Raw genomic sequence first — 19,181 nt, 5'->3', positions numbered from 1 at the left:
TGTAAATCAGGCCAGCTGTGTCTTGATCTTGGACGGCATGAAATGCGGAGTCGCCCGCAATAGGATCACATTCTTTCATGTTGCGACATGAGCAAGGATGCCATTGACATGCGCTTGAACCCACTGATCTGACCTGGTTTGAGATGGGAAATGCGATGGGGAAGCATGCTTTGTGTTCTTAACGATACTGCATCTGGTAAGATAGCTCAGTGGGTTTGGCGATCTGTCTGTGATCGGCAGGTCGTAGGTTTGAATCCTGGCAGTTCATCCTTCCAATGTCAATGCATTGGGTAGTAATAATTGTATATCAGTAACGCGCTTTAGATAAGTAACACGTTATTATAGGTATGTGCAGATGTATTGCAGCAGAAAGTGGAGTATACACCCAGTTTATGCCTGCAGGGCTGGCAAGAGAGCTGGGGGCAAGCAACCTGTGTGAGTGTGCGTAACATAGGCTGGCTTTTCATCCTCCCAAACTCCTTTGCAAGAGTGCCATTGAGTACGGCTGCACACACCTGTCACTAAAGAACCTCGGGTCAATACCGAGTGCGGGGGCCTTCTACCAGGCCACCACCGCCTCCCAGCAGTCGCAACGCCAAAAATCATTAAGGAGCATTTATTCTCAAGCGGAGATCTGCAGTCTGCATCCAGCTGCAATCTCCCACGCGCATGCATTTCGAGCCATTTACTGCGTGACGTATGGACAACAGCGGCGTTGTGTTTCCAAGGCGCTTACTGCCACATGCCACGGTCCTCAAAGCGCTATACATCACACGTGTTACTGTTTCCTGGAATTCAAGAGTACTCCTTTTACGCGGATTTCCCAGAAGTTGAAAGGCGTGAGCAGCCTAGAACACGTGAGGTACTCTTTGCCCACCGAGATGAGCCGTGACGCTGAAACCACGGACCTGCCTTGACGCTTTGATGCTATAAGTTATTGTGCAGGTAGAGGGGCTGGGGGAGGGTAGAGGGTGGACACGTTTTTTTACAGGTGTTTTTGTATTATTATTATTATTGTTGTATTTATTAAGCACGGTCCTAGCTTTGAGAAGCAACAAAACGCTTTCAAGTGACATATGTCGCTCAGAGGGAGAAGATCGAAGCTGGAATCTCGCGAACGATCTCTTGTGTGATGTCGATCTCAGCAAGATTGGCCTGGCGACTGGATCCCATTTTGATCTGATTTATACTTTTGAATACACATTCACACAATTTGGTAAGCCATGAAAAAAAAAAACCACAACACACGGGTGACTTAAACCACAAGTGGTTAAATTCAGAAGTGGCAACAGACTATAGGTCAAAAGAACAAACTGGGAAAAAGATTGGGAGGAAACCCAGGAGAAGAGATTGTCGCGAAACCTATGTCATAATGTCAACTGGGAACGCAAAGCTCTAAACATGCTCCCACCGTACTTGATGAAATTTCCTTCACAACACTATCGAGATCTGCTCATGCGTTGTAGATTTAACATATGGCACTCCAGAGAAATAAAATGGCGAAGAAGGCTTATTGATAAATCAATAGCCTACTGCAGATTCTGCAGAAATAAGGAACAAGTGGAATCTATAAGGCATGTGATGTTAGCCTGCCCGAACCTGACATCGAAACGGCAGATGTACATGGGAAACTACACGAGCAAGATCTCGGAGGAGACTGAAGAAGACTATTGGGAAAGACTTATTACAGCTGAGAAAGTGGGCTGAACTTTGGATGCACTAAAATTTGTTGAATCCTTGAAATTGGACCAGGAGGAGGAGGATCCCGAAGTTGAAGTCATCCAAAATTAGGTGGAATTGACTGGTGGACCTGGTCCGGGGGGATTTATCTACAGAATTTGAACGTGAATGGAACCTAATTTGGGGGGGCAGTACTTCTTAAAGGAAGGAATGTTAAAGGTTTAACTTTGTTTAACCAATAAAACAAAAAAAAAAGATAGTCACAAATTTTAACATGTATTCACTGGAGGAAAATGAGAATGAACTTTGCGAAGGAGTAATTCGAATGCCTAAAAAGTGTAAACTCTGCGTGTCACTGCTCATATTTGCGTGAAGTAAGCATTGTTTGGCTAGAGGATGTGGGAGGGCAGGGTAGGAAAACAAAATGTATTCTCAATGAAAGCTGCAGCTGTCCAGGGGCACCATAAGGTGTGTGTGACACAGTCTAATGGTCCTGGGGTGTATAGTGCTGGTTTAGCCAATTGCACAGTACTTTTAGGTGTGCACATTTCTAAGTGAAAGGTTAAACTACAAATCCCAGAATACAAATTGGCACAAAATACCGGCTTGTTTGAAGGTGTCAGCATCACGGATGGCCACTTACCAGCAAAAGGCAGGTCCGTGACAGAATGCCACAGCCACCTAGCAAAACTAGGAGGAGGTAAAAGCATGAAATATAAGCACAAAAATGCAGGATAGCACCGGGTCTGTGTGCTGTTCAGCCGTCACTGGAGTTTACCTCGAGTATATCAAAAGTTCACGCCAGGTGGCGGGGCCGGTGTAGGTTGGGATGACATGGCCCAGTGTCTGTTTAATGGCAAACAGGTGAGCTTGGGGTATACTGGATAAGTATATGGCGCAGTGCAGAGGCTGCTGCGCACAGCATAAATATTTCCCTGGCATTGGCCTACGGGACAGAGGCGCCAAGTACACGGGTGCTCTGGGGCCCTGGCACCCGCCGGCAGAATGAAATCGGGTCTGTGCCCCCCCCCCCCCGGGGCCAGAGAGAAGAGACACAGTATGGATGGCCCTTTGTTCCATCCATACTGTGTCTCTGGCGGCCCGGGTGAAAGCCCGGTAAAAAACGATGTTTAAAAATTGAGGGACGGATGCAAAGCAAGAGGCTCTTGTTTTGCATCTGTCCCTCAATTTCTAAATTAGTCTCGAAAATTATGCCAAGGGGGATACAGACTAGGGGCTTGATTTACAAATGAGTTTTTCAATGGGGATCACCAGCCTCATTACGACCCTGGCGGTAGGGGGTTAACAGCGCCGGTAGAGCTGCCGGCGCCGTTAACCCCCTACCGCCTCATTACGAGGTCTGCTCGTGGGACCCGCTAAGGACGCCTAGTAAAACCAGGCATCCCTAGCAGGTGCCGCGAGCAGACCAGGATGCTAATAACGGGCCTGTCATTAACGGGCCCGTTGTTTGCATCCTCCCCATTCCCATTGAGCCCTATAGGGGCTCAAATGGGAATGGGGATGTACCGGGTCCGGGTTCCTTGAATGGGGAAATACTGGGCCCTCCAAGGTCGGAATGGCCGGGTATTTCCCCATTCAAGGAACCTGGACCCGGTACCCGGTATGGGGGTAGCCATGCCGCTCCACACTTGTAATGAGGCCCAATGTCTAAATCAGGCCCTAAGAAATGTATGATGGGGGAAAATGGAAGGCAGCAGTTAGGTAAGCACCGATGAAGCCACAGCATCAGTAGCAGACAGCGACCCACATTAAACTCCATGCAAGGCACATCCCCCACCCGTCTAAGGACAGCGCCCCCTTTTAAGGCTTCATAGGAGCTATGAGATTTGCAGAATGCAGTTCTAGCCGGGGACCAAGAGTGCTGTAAAAAGGGGGGGAGGGTGAAGTAATCCTTTATAGATGTGGAGGGCAGTACAGTAAGTTTAGTTTAGTTTATTTATAGAGTGCTCCTAACCCTAGGGTATCTGGGCGCTTATACTTGTATAATAGTTACAGAAACAAAACAAATAGCAGTTGACTTGAGTTACATATCAAGCCAGCATACCAGATAGAAGGAACAAATACAATGTGAACTATGGATACAGGTAAGATGAAAAACATAAAGCCATCATGCCAGACAGCGGCCACATATTCAAAGTGAACTATCGATGGTGAGGGGGGCAGCAAGATGACCAGAGCCGGGCATGGCAGTTTAGGGTGGGCAGGACCGGGGGCAGCATCAGTGGCTTTTCTTTTCTTTCTTATGGTGCAGTTATCTTCTCAAAGTAGGTCCACCAGCCCCAAGCAGCATGGAAAGCCCCGCCCTCCCAAACTCCTTGACCAATCACTGGTCGCAGTAGAGCTTAAATAGAGGACTTTATTTCTGCAGGTCGGAGGAGTTCTCAAGGGTTACACGGATATTGCAAGGAGTGGCCAAAAGTGCACTGGGTAACATTCAGGTGTCCCCATGGGGGCACTCCAGTGCACTTTTGGAAATAAGGAATGATAATGAATAATGAGGACAAGGAGTTTAAGGAACACCCTTAAAAATAGGTGAGCAAAGAAACCTGATTTGGCAGCTACGATTGTGGTTCATGCTGCGGTTGCTAGGCAACATTCATTCGTAATGGTCTCAACATGCTGGGATAACATTCCGTCCCTGGCAATACATTCTGGAGGACCTCATCACCTCTCAGCTGAGCGAATACAGTCAATAGCAAGGAATGTTCCATGATAAGCAATCAGGATTCAGACCTTTCAGAAGTACCGAAATTGCCTTCATTTTCATGAGGGAAGACATTTTGTAATTCCCAGACAACACTGCTTCTATCCTTATGCTCCTGGACTCATTAGCGGGCCATGGCACAGTCGACCAATCACTTCTCATCAAAAGGCTTCATCTTACATAGGGATTAGAGGAATAACATCAACTGGCTTGTCTTCTTCCTCAAAGAGTGAACCATAGTAGGCAAAGTTGGTGAGTTTGGGTGTATTTTCTTTGCTCTGAGTGTAATTAAATTAATTAATCTTTTATAACATGCTTAATACCGGAGACCGGTCTCCAAGCACGGGATCGGGATTCAAACCGTTGTCTTGCTTCCAAGATGAACAAGTTGCCCCATAGCTATCCTCCCAGTCCTAAGGAGGCACCGCAAAGGTCAACATTATACATGGCATTTTTATAACCATGTTCAACCTCTCCCCGCCCTCCTTAACCAATTGTCTGGCCACAATTTAAATCCACACTGATTGTACCCAGATAGCCCTCAATTTATCAAAATCTAACACGTCAACTACAACCATTTGCAATTTTATTAAAGTGGTCCATGACTGGAAGACAGCCTTGAACTTTACTCATGATCTAAGAAGAAAGGCAACCCTCCCCTTTCATTCTCCCTCCTTGTTACCCTTCGCTTCGATTGGCCTTGTGCGTTATCCCACCCCCGTATCCACAACCATCAATGGCCTTGGTATCCTTTTCAACACTGACATGACCGTTTCACTTTAGGTAAATAAGGTACCTCGTAAGTAAAAGACCATTCTCAGGTTCACACACTCTGTAAGATCGTCCCATACCTATCGGTGGATCTCGTTAGATCCTTGGTTATCCCTTAATGAGATTACTGCATCAGTGTTGATGCAGACCTTAACAGGTGTTAAATGCACCAGCTCAAACTTATTCAGAACAGGGCTGGATGAATGGGAAGTTTGGGTCTCTAATACTGATGGGATCATGGCCCTTCAATAGTTACCCGTAGAATTTCTAATTCCTTTCAAAGTACCCTGCATGACCCCCAGTGGACTCCGGAGCAATGGCTCCAGATACCTTGCATCACTTCTTAGTCCTTCCCTTTCCGTGAGGCATCTGGGATCTACAGGAGAAACCCTCCACTCTATTCATAGGTTTAAGAAGCTCTGCCATGGAGGCAGGTCCTGGGCCCCTAACATCTGGAATGAGCTGCCTGAAGAACTGAGAGCGGAATCTAACTTTGCAAGGTTTGAAGGAGCCCTGGAGAGCCGCCTGCTCCCACAGGCTTTTCCTGAACCCAAGGGAAGGCTATCCCACACAGTAGCTGCCAGATGGAGTAGACTAGGGCTGTTGGTTCCCTGCACTTCCGCACAAAGCAGTGGATGACACGGTTCAGCCTTGAACTGCACGGTCTTAGAGCTAGCCAGGATTTGCAATGAACCTCCATCTTTTGGCCCCGCTCGCTGAGGAGGGCCACCCACCTGAAATGGCACTAATATGAAGATTGTTCTCTGTCATTGCTCATCAGAAGTGAAATAGGCTGGACCTAGATTTTGTTGATGCTTATATTGCATATCTGTGATTGTTTAACCACTCACCTTGTGGTCCCAGTTCATCCCATCCCTCACTTGCACTTTCAAACAGCTTTGTTGTTATTTGGCGCTATACAAAACACTATAAAATCCAAATAAAACAGAACCCTCAGAGTCTGCCAACAGCAGGTGCAAGAAATATCCACAGCCAGGACCGATGATTGTATTCTCTTTTTCTATGATTCTTGCTGGTGTGCTCTAAATGGAAGACAAATGGTCAAGTGACTAAGTGGTTGACATTGGAACAAGGAAACTGGAGTTCTCTTCTTTAACAACCCACACCCAGTTGCCTGCAAGCCAACCAGTAGAACCCCCCCCTTCCATGCAACACTAAACGATTTTGGCAAATGATAGGTAGCTGACTTATAGGGTAGTAGCATTCCCGACTTGAGGCAGGTTATTATTGTCGCGCCTTGACACCCTTATGTATAGGTGCGTTATAAATGCCATATCATATCATATCACAAAGAATATTATGCCCCAGTAAGAGGAAACACTTAGTCCCAGTCCTTCCTGTTCAAAGGGCCCCCTTCCTTAAAGTTTTTCTTTCCATCTTTTTTCCATGCGAGCACGACAGTTGCTCAGAGCCCTTGAACCCCTCTAACCCCCTCTTGGGTTACATCCTCACATGCTTTCCTTCTCCGTTGCCCTGTCATTGGAATTCTGAGGTTTATACACAGGCTCGACTGGCCTACAGTAAAAGACTAAAGGGCCGGCCTGAAAGACCACTGTCGGACAGTTTTCCGAGCCAGTGTGGGTCACTTGAATAGCTTAGTGCATAGAGCAGCCGTAGTTTAAACCCTGTTACCTGGACAATGTGCTTTCGAACTCACGATTTCCCACACGTATTTGCCGGTTTGCTAGTTGGCCTGCTCGCCTTCCCGTCCACTGGGCCCGAGCCTTCCTTTGGTCGCCGACTTGGTGGATCAGGACTGTGTGACTGGACTCCTCACCTCTGAGAACCTTTATGCCGCTCCCTGATTTCCTTATCGATTGCACTTTGCGTGATTGCAGATCCTGATGTAAGCCCCTAGAGTCAGGAACCGCCCCCGTGTGCTTCAAGACTTGTTTCCTTCAGCCCAAGATGGAGCATCATAACTTGGACCTTTTCACTGTTCTTCTTTTTTGGCTTTCGTTTCCATGTACTTACCTGTCTCTCTGCCTCTCCTTGAGTGTTTCCTCTGACCCACCACTATACCCATACTCTACCTAGTGGGGCCCTTCACCCTCATGGTGCTTCTCCATCTCTTCTCCCCAACCTCTTTCTCTAAGGATCTAAATGAGGTCACCAGCTTTAGGTCTGATGCGCCGTTGGGCTCTACCCCAGCCTATTATCCTATCTCTCCCCACTTTCTCTTTCTGAGGATCTGAATGCGGCCCCATGTCTTTGTTGTGACAGGTCTGTGACATCTTCACCCTCCTCCACCTTGTCCTGGTCCCCACACTTTGAAACGATGAGGAAATTGAAATGTAGAATGTTATGAAACAATAACATAAATACATTTTAACAAAAACATTTGCTCCTCGATAGTTTGTGACGAGTTGCAATTCGTGACTCTGGGACACTTTGTTTTAGAATTCCTGGCCTTTTCTTGTCCCAATTTTACCCCAGTTGCACCTCTCTAGCTAGTGGCTGGTTATTGTCATGGAAATATCTCTTAGGTACCTTAGGATTCACTATTAATGCGGGTAGGGACAGTGAAAAGCCATCCTCTTTCCATCACTACACCATCCTCTCTTCTCATATAGCTCCTCCCAGGATATGACATCACAGTGCAGTCCATGACCCTCCCTCCACAAAGGAGACAGGTCATTGGCTGGGGTTGCTGCAGAGGTTGCTGGCTTCTTAGCGATCCCCCAGAAGTGACGATCCACCAGCTTTCCTGTCCTTGAATTTTACCACATTGTTTGATTTGGGTGATCCAGGTTAACTCTTTGTGCTTCAATTTCCTTCTATGCAAAAATTGACCGCTCTCTGCCATAGGCTATCCCCTAACATTAAGCACTAGATGGTAAAGTTGTACAACATAATTTAAACAACATCTCAGCAGTGACAGACGAACTGACAACGTTTGCTTGTGTTCCAATGTCTTTGTGCCTCAGTTGCTTCACTAGGTCTGCACACCTTTGATCTAAAACCCCTACTCAAGGTTTGCCGTCACTCTGCTCAGCCCAATGGAGCCTGCTACATATAGGCAAAAGATGGGACCTTTTATGGCTCTGGTTATGATTTGATAGTTTATTTATATAGCGCCTATACACATTAAGTTTCAAAGCACTTCAAGGCAGGGAGGGAACAAGGGAAAATGCAATGACATTCTTACAGGCCATGAACAGTAAGGATGTGAAATTAACTATCGTACTTGGCCTGACGACATTTCAGATAGTGCAAGAGCTAAGACATAGATAAGGAAGGGAGGGGGAGAGTGGGAAGGAAATGGAACCAGACAGGCGACTACTGTCCTAGGCCTGATGACATTTCTGGTAGAGCCGGAGAAAAACAAAAGGTGAGGGAGAGGGGTGCAGAAAGGGAGGGGAGGAACAAAACAAGCGACTATCGTACTAGGCCTGATATTTCAGATAGTGCTGGATGGGGAGTGGGTAGGGGAGAGTAAGGGGAGGTGGGAGGAGACAGACAAGGATGCTATCGTACTAGGCCCAGGGATAATTCTGAGAGAGTAAGTGCATAGAAGAAAGTAAGGGGAGGAGATAGGAAAAGGGCGAAGGAAAGGAGGAGAGAACAGAGAGTTAGCGGTCAAAAGAGTGGAGAAGCAAGAGGGGAGAGCGAATACAATTGCAGAAGTCAGTAGTAACACATAATGTTGCAAGCCAGGATAAAGATGAAGTTGGGAACAGCATGATTCAGGGCCACCATGAGTACAAGATGCAAAGGAAGTCCAGCATGAGAGTTGAGAAAGGGTGACCCTTTTTGAGAATAGAGGGAGACTAGAGGCACTGCCGGCATAAGTGAACGCGCAGCAATTGTGGTCAGACTTGTCACGTTGAAAGAATACATGGGAATACATGGGAGCGCTTGCATCTGGTGGAGACGTCATCACTGCAGGTGTTCTCACTTAGGGCAAACTCTCTACTGTGGTTAAGCAGTAACCTACACATGGCACGTGGGATTCCTACACACCTGGTATGAGAGGAAGCCGCAGGCACTTACGGGAATTGACAAAATCCCATAATGCCTTTTTCTAGGTGCACACATCAATTTAACGAGTTCTGTTCCATGGCTTTAATGTAACGGGCGTGAATTTAGTATATATAGTGAACAGAAATACATTCACGTGTTTTTTTTTTAATTTCTCCATCATAAGCTCGATACGTTGAATTGCATGTTTTTTTCTTTTTGCACGTTTCTTCCCTTTAGGAGAAAGAAAAAAAGGCACACCTTCATTAGAGTCAGAAGTGTGGATATACATTGACTTATATTTGTTTTTTTAATCATGCTTTTTTACTGCTAGCAGTGCAGTTTAGTGAGTATGGGATTGAGTTGAGTGTAAACTCTCAGGAAACTAGGGTAAACACATTTTCAGTATGGGATTGGCGTGGGAGAAGACCTAGGAAACTGTATACACATACACAGTATGGGATTGGTTTGGGTGCATATTCCCAGGAAACTAGTGCAAGCACATACACGGTATGGGATTGGTTTGGGTGCATATTCCCAGGAAATTAGTGCAAGCACATACACGGTATGGGATTGGTTTGGGTGCATATTCCCAGGAAATTAGTGCAAGCACACACACGGTATGGGATTGGTTTGGGTGCATATTCCCAGGAAACTAGTGCAAGCACACACACGGTATGGGATTGTTATGGGTGTATATTCCCAGGAAACTAGTGCAAGCACATATACGGTATGGGATTGGTTTGGGTGCATATAGGATTGGTTTGAGTGCATATTCCCAGGAAACTAGTGCAAGCACATACACGGTATGGGATTGGTTTGGGTGCATATTCCCAGGAAACTAGTGCAAGCACATACACGGTACGGGATTGTTATGGGTGTATATTCCCAGGAAACTAGTGCAAGCACATATACGGTATGGTATGGGATTGGTTTGGGTGCATATAGGATTGGTTTGAGTGCATATTCCCAGGAAACTAGTGCAAGCACATACACGGTATGGGATTTGTTTGGGTGTAAAGTCCCAGGAAACTCGTACAAGCAAATACACGGTACAGAATTGCATTGGGAATAAGGTCTAAGGAAAATGTTGTAAGCATATACACAGCTTGGGACTGGCTTGGGTATAAAGTCTCAGGAAACCAGTGTAAGCAAATACATAATAAGTGATTGGCTTGGGTGTAAAGTCCTGGGGAACTTTACACCCAAGTATGAACACCATATGGGACTGGCTTGGGTGTAAAGTCCCACGAAAATAGTGTAAGCATACACACAGTATGGGATTGGCTAGGGTGTAAAGTCCCAGGAAACTAGTGCAAGCACATACACGGTATGGGAGTGGCTTGGTTGTAAAGTCCTAGGAAACCGGTTGTAGCATCTAAGTAGTATGGGATTGGCTTGGGAGAAAGTCTCAGGGAATTAGTGTAAGTGTATAGACAGTATGGGACTGTCGTGGGTGTAACGTCCAGGGAAACTAGTGCAAGCACATACACAGTATGGGACTGGCTTGGGTGTAACATTCTAGGGAACTACTTTAAACATATAGTGTAGGATTGGCTTGGGAGAAAGTGTCAGGGAATTAGTGTAAGTGTATAGACAGTATGGGACTGTCGTGGGTGTAACGTCACGGGAAACTAGTGCAAGCACATACACAGTATGGGACTGGCTTGGGTGTAACATTCCAGGGAACAACTTTAAACATATAAATAGTGTAGGATTGGCTTGGGAGAAAGTGTCAGGGAATTAGTGTAAGTGTATAGACAGTATGGGACTGTCATGGGTGTAAAGTCCCAGGAAACTAGTGCAAGCACATACACAGTATGGGACTGGCTTGGGTGTAAAGTCCCAAGAAACTAGTGCAAGCACATACACAGTATGGGACTGGTTTTGGTGCAAAGTCCCAGGAAATTAGTGTAAACAAATACACAATATGAGCTTGGTTTGGGTGGGAAGCTCCAGGAAACTAATGTAAAACGATCTTGGAAAATCATATAGTTACTGCTCCCACACACAGAAGTATTTCTCTGTTAGGTGTTTGGTGGGATGGTGCAAGGTTTGGTTTCTTTGGGCGAGAGACTTTAAAGACCCCCACATGGAAAATGTCTTAATATATTGGAAGTCAGTCTCCTGGTTAATCTAAGAATTCTATGAGCATGCAAGACAACCACATGCTGATGAAAAGGTTCACAACCTGACGAGCGCATTCGGGCAACAACAAAAAAATAAATAAACAGCTGATAAATGTAATGCCCATTCTCATTACAGAAGTATTGAAAGATAGAAGGCCACATATGTACTTCCAACAGGTGGGGCAGAGGACGAATCCGCAAAGAAATGAAGGCAACACAACGCCTGATTTTGAACAGTCACTAGGTGACATTTACTGACCTCTCTGCAGCTTTCCACGGCGTGGATAGACATCTACTATATTGCAAACTGCAGGATGGGGCATACTGGTAGGACTACTCCGGATGTTGGCGGGGCTATATGATCACTCCTCAATCTAGGTTTCTATAAATCAACAGGGTCTGCTTTTCAGACCTATACAGCACTTTAGAGGGGCAAGGCAGGGCTGCGATCCAGCCCCCCGCCGTTTCAATGTTTATATGGCAAATGTAGGTTATCACTTACAGCCTATGGCCTTAGTGACGTCTAAACTGCACATCTCAGGACCGCTGTCGCTAGCATATGATGACGATCTCCTAATCTTCTATAAGACCCCAATAGGTCTACAGCATCTTTTGGAGGGACTCTCCAATTTTGTGAAAAGCTGCTCCCTGGCATTTAACATAAGTAAAACCAAGGTTATGCATCTAACAAACAAAAAGAAAAAAGTGCCTTTTGAATGGCATATTGAACTGAACGGGTACTGACGATGGACTCGCTTCTGTATTTGGGCTTCTTTATTTCCTCTTTAAAGTCCAACAAGAACATTCAGCATTGGCATCGAACCAAAGCTGTAAATCCAGCAAATCAACTCTCTAGAATAGATGCCATATGTGGCAAATGTTCCGTTGTTCCGGTGACCCGGTGCTATGAAGGTAAATGCGTGCCTAAGATCTTGCATGGCATTGAAGTAAGCGACATATCTATTACTGATTACTTAACTGTTTTAGAAGCACTTATCTGGAGGAGAGTTCTTTGCATGCCTAGTTCCATTCCACATGCAGTAAGTAATGCGATATGAACTTGGCCTGGGTTCTTTGAAAGCCAGGGTTTATTGGCAATATGTGTCTCTTTACAGGAAGATTTTGGTCCCCTGTAGAGATTTGCTGTATAAAGACTTGGCGATCAGTTCTGAAAATGGTTTGGGGACACTAAGAGATTTGGTGGTCTTTTGTACCGACCTGATACTAAAATGTGGAGGTGGGGTGGAGGCTTTGATTGCTAATCCTGGTGGAGTTAAAATAACTTTATACGATTGGGACTGGGCCAATACAGTGGATAAAGTCCACCGACATGACTTGATGGGTCATCGGAGGGGCGACCACAAAAGACGAGGAACACAGGCCCCCTTTTTGTCAATTTACCCTGACAAATGCACACGTCAGCTTTTTCTGCGATTCGCTGGAACCTCATTTACACAAAGGAAATCTTACTGCGATATGGTATGATCGATAAACAGTTGTTACTCTGTAGATTTTGCCAAGACAGTCAACAAAGGGAATCACTAAAACACTTGCTGTTAGACTGTCCAGAGTTAATGGGTCTACGATGGAATAGTTTTAGAAAGCATGTGTTGGAATGTGGAATGTACAAACTCCAGTTCTGAAAGTATGTGGAATGCATGTTTATCTGGATCAACTTAGAGAACTAAATATGGACAGTAAAAACGATGATTTAGTTTGAAGTTTAGTCTAACACTGTGCCACCTCTTTTAGCTTAATTTTGTATGAGAACTCTGACTGTGTAAATTAACTGAAATTAATTCAATTGTGAATTAGTTATACATGGCAAAGAACGGTATGTCCTTTTGGGAACTTCTATGGGGCTGGTTGTTGTCTAATCCTGAAAACACTGTGTTATGCTATTATGCTATTATGGAATACACAAATGGCACTAATGAAATGTATTAATGATGATGTAGTAAGGTTTTAATGGTTGTGTGATCATTATGAGAGTCGTTGTTCTGTTTGATTTAATGTACTCTGTGTTTGTGTATTTCGCAAATGTTAGTGTAATTTGATGTAATGCTGCTATGTATTATGGGACGATTAGAGTTTGGAGTAACTCTCGGAGGCCGCAACAAAAAATGATATAAATGGAATCTGCAAGGGGAAAAAAATATAGAAGTTTCATCCTTCACCTACTTAGGCGTTTGCTTAAACACCAGCAAATGCGATGCAGCAAGAATTGAATACCTCAGAAGGAAAGCTAAAAACCTGGATGCTCAAGGGTTCTTGTTGCAGAGACGATTCTGTGGTTTTTCCCTAATCCCCCTGATCAACTTCTACCGGATGAAAGTGATCCCAGTTCTAACATATGGTGCTGAAACATCGTTCTCACTATCAGAAGAGATTTGACCAATGTTAGAAGGAATCTTTGAGAAGAAGGTTTTGAGGCTGCCAAAGAGTATACCAATCCAGGTTGTGAGGATCGAACTAGGACTATCATCCATGAAAGTTATCCTTAGCTTTATACCGTAAATGTATAGAAGAAAAGCCAAGTGGAGGATTTCAAGTGTTAAAAAAGGCCCTAGAAACCAACAGTGAAAGAACTTTAACGGAATGGCGTAAAATCTGCCAGGCGATCATCAACGACTTCGGGGAGTCGGATATCTCTCTGGTAAGGGACCTGAGTAGAATAAAAAGAAAACTCTACACCAATGATCAGAACACAGAATGAAAGATCCTTTTATAAACAACATGGAACTTATTTACTAGATGCCAGGAAACTCAACATCTTGCCAAAGTACCTTCAGTTATTTCCGAACTGTTTTTGTAGGGCACAGTTTATGCGTTTTGGTTTAAACCTTTTCCCAACTAGGGAAGTACTGTCATTAAGGGAAAGCAATGTACTAGATGTATCCTGCAGACTCTGTAAAGATAATGATTCAAGAGAAACCTTGAAACACTTAACCCTGATGTGTCCAGTGTTAAAATATTTGAGAACAAGGCTGCTGGGAGAGGCGATCACTGGTCATGCAACGCGAACAATGGATGAATGGTGGCAGGTGTTATTGGAAGGTGACAAAACCCATATCACTTTAGCTTTGATTAAGCTGCTGCTGATCATATTTAGGGAAATTGACAGTTTGGACTTGGCACAGAATGATGTGCAGAACTGATTATCGAGGATTACACTTCTAAAATGGAGGACTCAAATAGCCAATTGTGTATTTTTATGACGGATGTCGGCGAAAAAGGTTTTTCTATGTTGTAAAGCCGAATAAATTGCAGACTATAAATAAAAAGATTACAAAAAAAAATGATGGAACAATTACATAAGTTGTCGGCTTTTGATGAATTGTAAAGATCATTTTAGACTGGAGACTTGAGATGAAATGTTGTTATTTATGTGGGGATGTTGTATTATTTGAATGTCAATTAATTGTCTGGATGATTTTAGATGTGTCCTATTGAGTTGTAAAGATGTAAGTAGCATGGTCTAATATTCATATGTGCAATTGATTTTAATGATTCTTAATGATTTTCTTTTTTGTTGTCTTTTTGTGTAAAAAGTATGTATTAAACTATAACACACCATAAATAAAGAAAAAATAGAAGAAAACAAACAAAAAAATTCACAAATATTTTCAACAGGCAAAATAATTGTGGAAAATTAGATTATTAGCAAACTAGTTTAGAAACCTTTTTATACGGGCCAAAGTGCAGGTTTACCTTGACACAGTAGGATCACTATACATCCTAAGGCAACAGCTCCCCTAGTGGTGACAACAGGCAAAGCTATGCGAATTGGCATTGCCTCTATGTATCCTAAGGCAACAGCTCCCTCTAGCGGTGACAAAAGGTGAAGCTATTGCATTAGACACACATACATCTGGCCTTTTATTATATAGTTAGATTAGATTAGATGTACAGACCACAACTACCCCTATGAGGCCTTCTGTGAATTCCTTATGGCAGCAATATGAAATGTCCCCCACCAGATGTCAGTGCTAACCCAAAGGAACATTTATAACCTGCAAGCTGCAGAATTGCCACTTGACTCTCGAGTGTTGGTTAATCAGCACCCGCAAAATCCCTGACTAGCTCCATGGATCCCTGCCCTGCATTTAGGAGCAAAGTTTAATAAACCAGTGCTTTCAATCACTAGTTTGCAAAAATAATGGAAATGGACAAGGAAAAGTTCAGAATGTATGCATAACACCATAAATGTCCTGACAAACCATACATAAACTAAGACCGGTTGTTGGGGAAAACCGTGAGGGGCAGGCTTGTCTGTCTGGGATGCACAGGAAACCGAGCCCCTGAAACATGAATAATATCACCACTAACAATGCACTACCAATTGGGGAGGTCTAGTTCTGTTGATGACCCCAACTCCATAACTGAATGCCCAGGCCTCTGCCATCCTACTGGCCACTGTTCTGGCACATATTTGCAGGCAGGCCTAATGGCCAACACATCTAAAGGACGCATGTGCTTAACACCATCCAAAATGAAAACTGTGCTTCTACCTAGACTAAATTGAGACAGTGCCTCTTATTGGTCTAAACTATGATTGTGCTTCTGAGTGATCTAAACGAAAGGCCTTCTTGTCAACATTCTATATAGAGAAAGAGGCATCTACAAGTGTAAAGTAAGACAGTACTTCGAATTGGTCTAAATAAAAAACACACATGCATGTTTGTAGGGCACTGACAGTGGCTTGAGGCAGGACAGGGGCATGGCACATACACTGAGGTGGATATGCATACATTGGTTTGGGAACCAGTAGGATGAAAGAGGAGGGAGCAGTATGTGTTTATAATGTTGATTCAGACCACGTTATTTGATTGTGTACAGTCAGCAGCACGGGAGCCACAGTAGCCATATATTCTTAAGTCTTGCATTAAGATTTATTTGAGCACTGACATCATTAAAAGGTATAGGACTAACAATGCTGGCATGTATTGCTGGGCACCAGCATCATGAAATGTCTTACAGTGGCAATTCTGGCATATTCTGTCAGGGGTCACAATTGGAATTAGTGGAGCAGTAGCTCCTCAGTGTCAGGATTTTCATCTGACCAGAAGTTACTCATTGTGGCCCAGGAGCAATTAAAGCCAGGTCTCAGGAATGGAATACCGGAAAGATCGCTGAACATATTTGTTTCCTAATCTTTGGCATGCTCTAAAAAACGAACATGCCCATACGCCCTTTTTTATTGCAGTGTTTTTCTGCTTTTTACTCTATGATTGTTTCTGTTGCATAATTTACATGTCTTCATGCTTTGTGTTCTCTCAATTGCTTTCTCTTTTAGATCTCTCCATTTCTTTTCCATCAGTACTTCTATCTTGCTGCTGCCTCTTAGTGAGTCTTTCCCGCTACATTATAACTCTGCCACTACATCTGCTACTGCATTCATCTCTATTACCGTCTCTTTACCGCCACGCCATGTTTCTCTCTGCTGACACCTCTTTATCTGTGATGCGGCCGTGCTCGCTCACTCTTTCCTTCTGCTGCTTCTGCAGAACGGGGGCATAAGACAGGCATGTAACAATTCTAACAGCCAGATGAGATGCATCTATAACTTGGTGGCCAGTGCATATGCACATTGATACTTTACATGCCTTCTAGCGGATTACTAATGATGCAATACTCATTCCCACCAGCTCCTTCACATGCCAGCAGGTGAAGTCCCAACCGCCACCAAAACCAATCTGAATTCTTCAGGTCTGAACATCTGTGGGCAATGGTTTATGGTCTTTCCTTCAAATATTTTGCATTGAGGGACATTTCCCTCAAATTTTTTGTCCCCCCACCCCCTGCTTTCTACCCTTTAAAACCCAACCCAACAAAAATGTCCCCTTTACCCCCAAAAGCATGCATTCGATGCATATTTTTTCATTGCAAAACCCTTGACGCAAAAGAATTCGATGGAAAGGTATTCGATGCAGAGTCCAGATACCGTGGGCAATCAATCTTATTTCTATTGTTCTATTGAGTTTGGAAACGTGCCGCGTTTTGCCATTAAGGGGGGGTCACCATTAGGAATAATGTCATTATGACTGGACTAGTCATAGATGTGTTTTGGGGAGGTGAACATTTTCAGGTTGCTAGCTGCCAGTGCGACTCCCTCCCTTGCACGAATCCTATTCTCCATAAGAATACAGCCCACCTTTTCTTAATCGCCAAGAGGGAATTAACACTCACCAATGGTTAGTGGACATTTTGTGGCCTGATAATAGTATTGTGCTGACAAGCCTCATGGTGAACTTTGGGGACAAGGGGCACACAACCTTTACAGAGGCAGTGCCGGACTCTGCCTTTGTGACAAGCCTCATAGCTTTCTTTGGTCACAGCTAGCATGGGAAGGTTGCAGCACCTGCATATATGGGTCTACTACCTTTGGCTAAAACCATCCAAATCCGCTGACTCGGGCTGTGCACTGGAGCCTAGCCAGCTCAACTAAGTCCTAATGCAGCAAAAATGCACACACACTTCTTTTAATCTAAACTCTTAGAACCTCCTACACATTGACTGCGATCACCCGAGGGCCTTCCAACCACAAAGCCATACAAATGGGGGAAAGGCGCAATATAATGATGAATACAGTACAATACAATGCATCCTGCTCATTTGTATGCACTGCTAATATTTGGAAATCAGGCAACCGTAGCATTGGAAGTTGAAGTTATTTGCCCAGGATCACACAACACGGTCAAGTGGGAAAGTCAGGTTTAGAAATAACCCCACCCACTTCCAGAGTTGTCAACTTAACCAGCACAAGACCATACTTCATTGTGCAGCAGGTGCACCAGTTTTGACAAAAGGACTTCGAAACATGTATCTTTATGCAAAACACGTGAGAATTTCCTTTGAGACCTTCCCAGAACATGGGTGTTCGCCTTATTGCATTTACAGAAGCAACGAATTAGACATTTGCTGCCGTTGGGGGTGGTGGGTTGAGGAAGTCTTACTTCTGTTATGACAGCATCTCGCACAGGTGTGACGACGCTCGCTGCCAATCGGGAAACGAGGTATCCCCCCATTCGCAACACATGGTGTACGATTTCTGATGACGTAATCCCTCCTGGGAGATGTTTGGAGCAAGTGCAGCCACAGGCTGTCCAACACTGCCACATGTCACGCGGTGTCATATGTCATTATCTGTCTGGAGGATACCTCATGGCCGACTCCTTCCCATGACATTACTAAACACAGGCCCTACACACACACACACACACACACACACACACACACACCCTGCTCCGAGTTTCAAGGCAGATAACATCTCAGAATTAAAGACCTTTAGTTAGCCTTCTTGCTAATTTCTGTGGCATCAAACACTGAGCAATTATGAAATGAAAACCAACAGCTGTGTTGGTTCTTGGTGCAAACATTGCTCTTCTTGTTATCCCAATCAATATTACTCATTTTAGCGACACTGGATGGATAAAAGGCTGAGTTGACGTTGTTAGGATTCGAACTAATGATATGCATGTTACACTCAATCCTTTACAGCAAGCGCTCAACATATTGAACTATAGTGCTGCCTTTTTGCAACATTGTACCCAGAATGTCCAGCCATCTCTTTGTAGATGAGCCCAGAAACATTTGAAAGAGGAGTAGGACAGAGGAATGTATACGCCAATTTGCAGCAGATGTGTATTTTGCTGACAGTATTATTGCATGGCTTACAGTAACTGTCAGCAGAGCCTAGCAAAGGTGATCCTTTTTGTGATTTCTTATTGGTCTTTGTTTCTCATCAGAGGTCGTTGCTCTCGGTTGGGGGGGCTGAAGGGGCTTTAGCCCCGGGCCTTTTAGTTGTAGCCACTGATAGAAGCCCAGGGACTACAACCAAAAGGCTATAGCTAGCCCCAAATCCCACCAGTCCCACCATTAGCTTAGCCCCTGAT

At 44.4% G+C, this 19,181-nt stretch overlaps 1 protein-coding gene across 2 annotated transcripts in view; it reads left to right on the top strand.

The window, feature by feature from the left end:
- Window positions 1-19,181, top strand: part of MEGF6 (multiple EGF like domains 6) — a 1,562,146-nt gene that overhangs the window by 1,134,928 nt on the left and 408,037 nt on the right. The gene's annotated exons all lie outside the window — the stretch shown is intronic.

The sequence above is a fragment of the Ambystoma mexicanum genome, chromosome 8 (genome assembly GCF_040938575.1).
Source record: "Ambystoma mexicanum isolate Mex_15411 chromosome 8, UKY_AmexF1_1, whole genome shotgun sequence".
Taxonomy (NCBI): domain Eukaryota; kingdom Metazoa; phylum Chordata; class Amphibia; order Caudata; family Ambystomatidae; genus Ambystoma; species Ambystoma mexicanum.
Note: the sequence above shows the minus strand (reverse complement) of the source record. Positions and strands in the feature narration are given on the sequence as shown.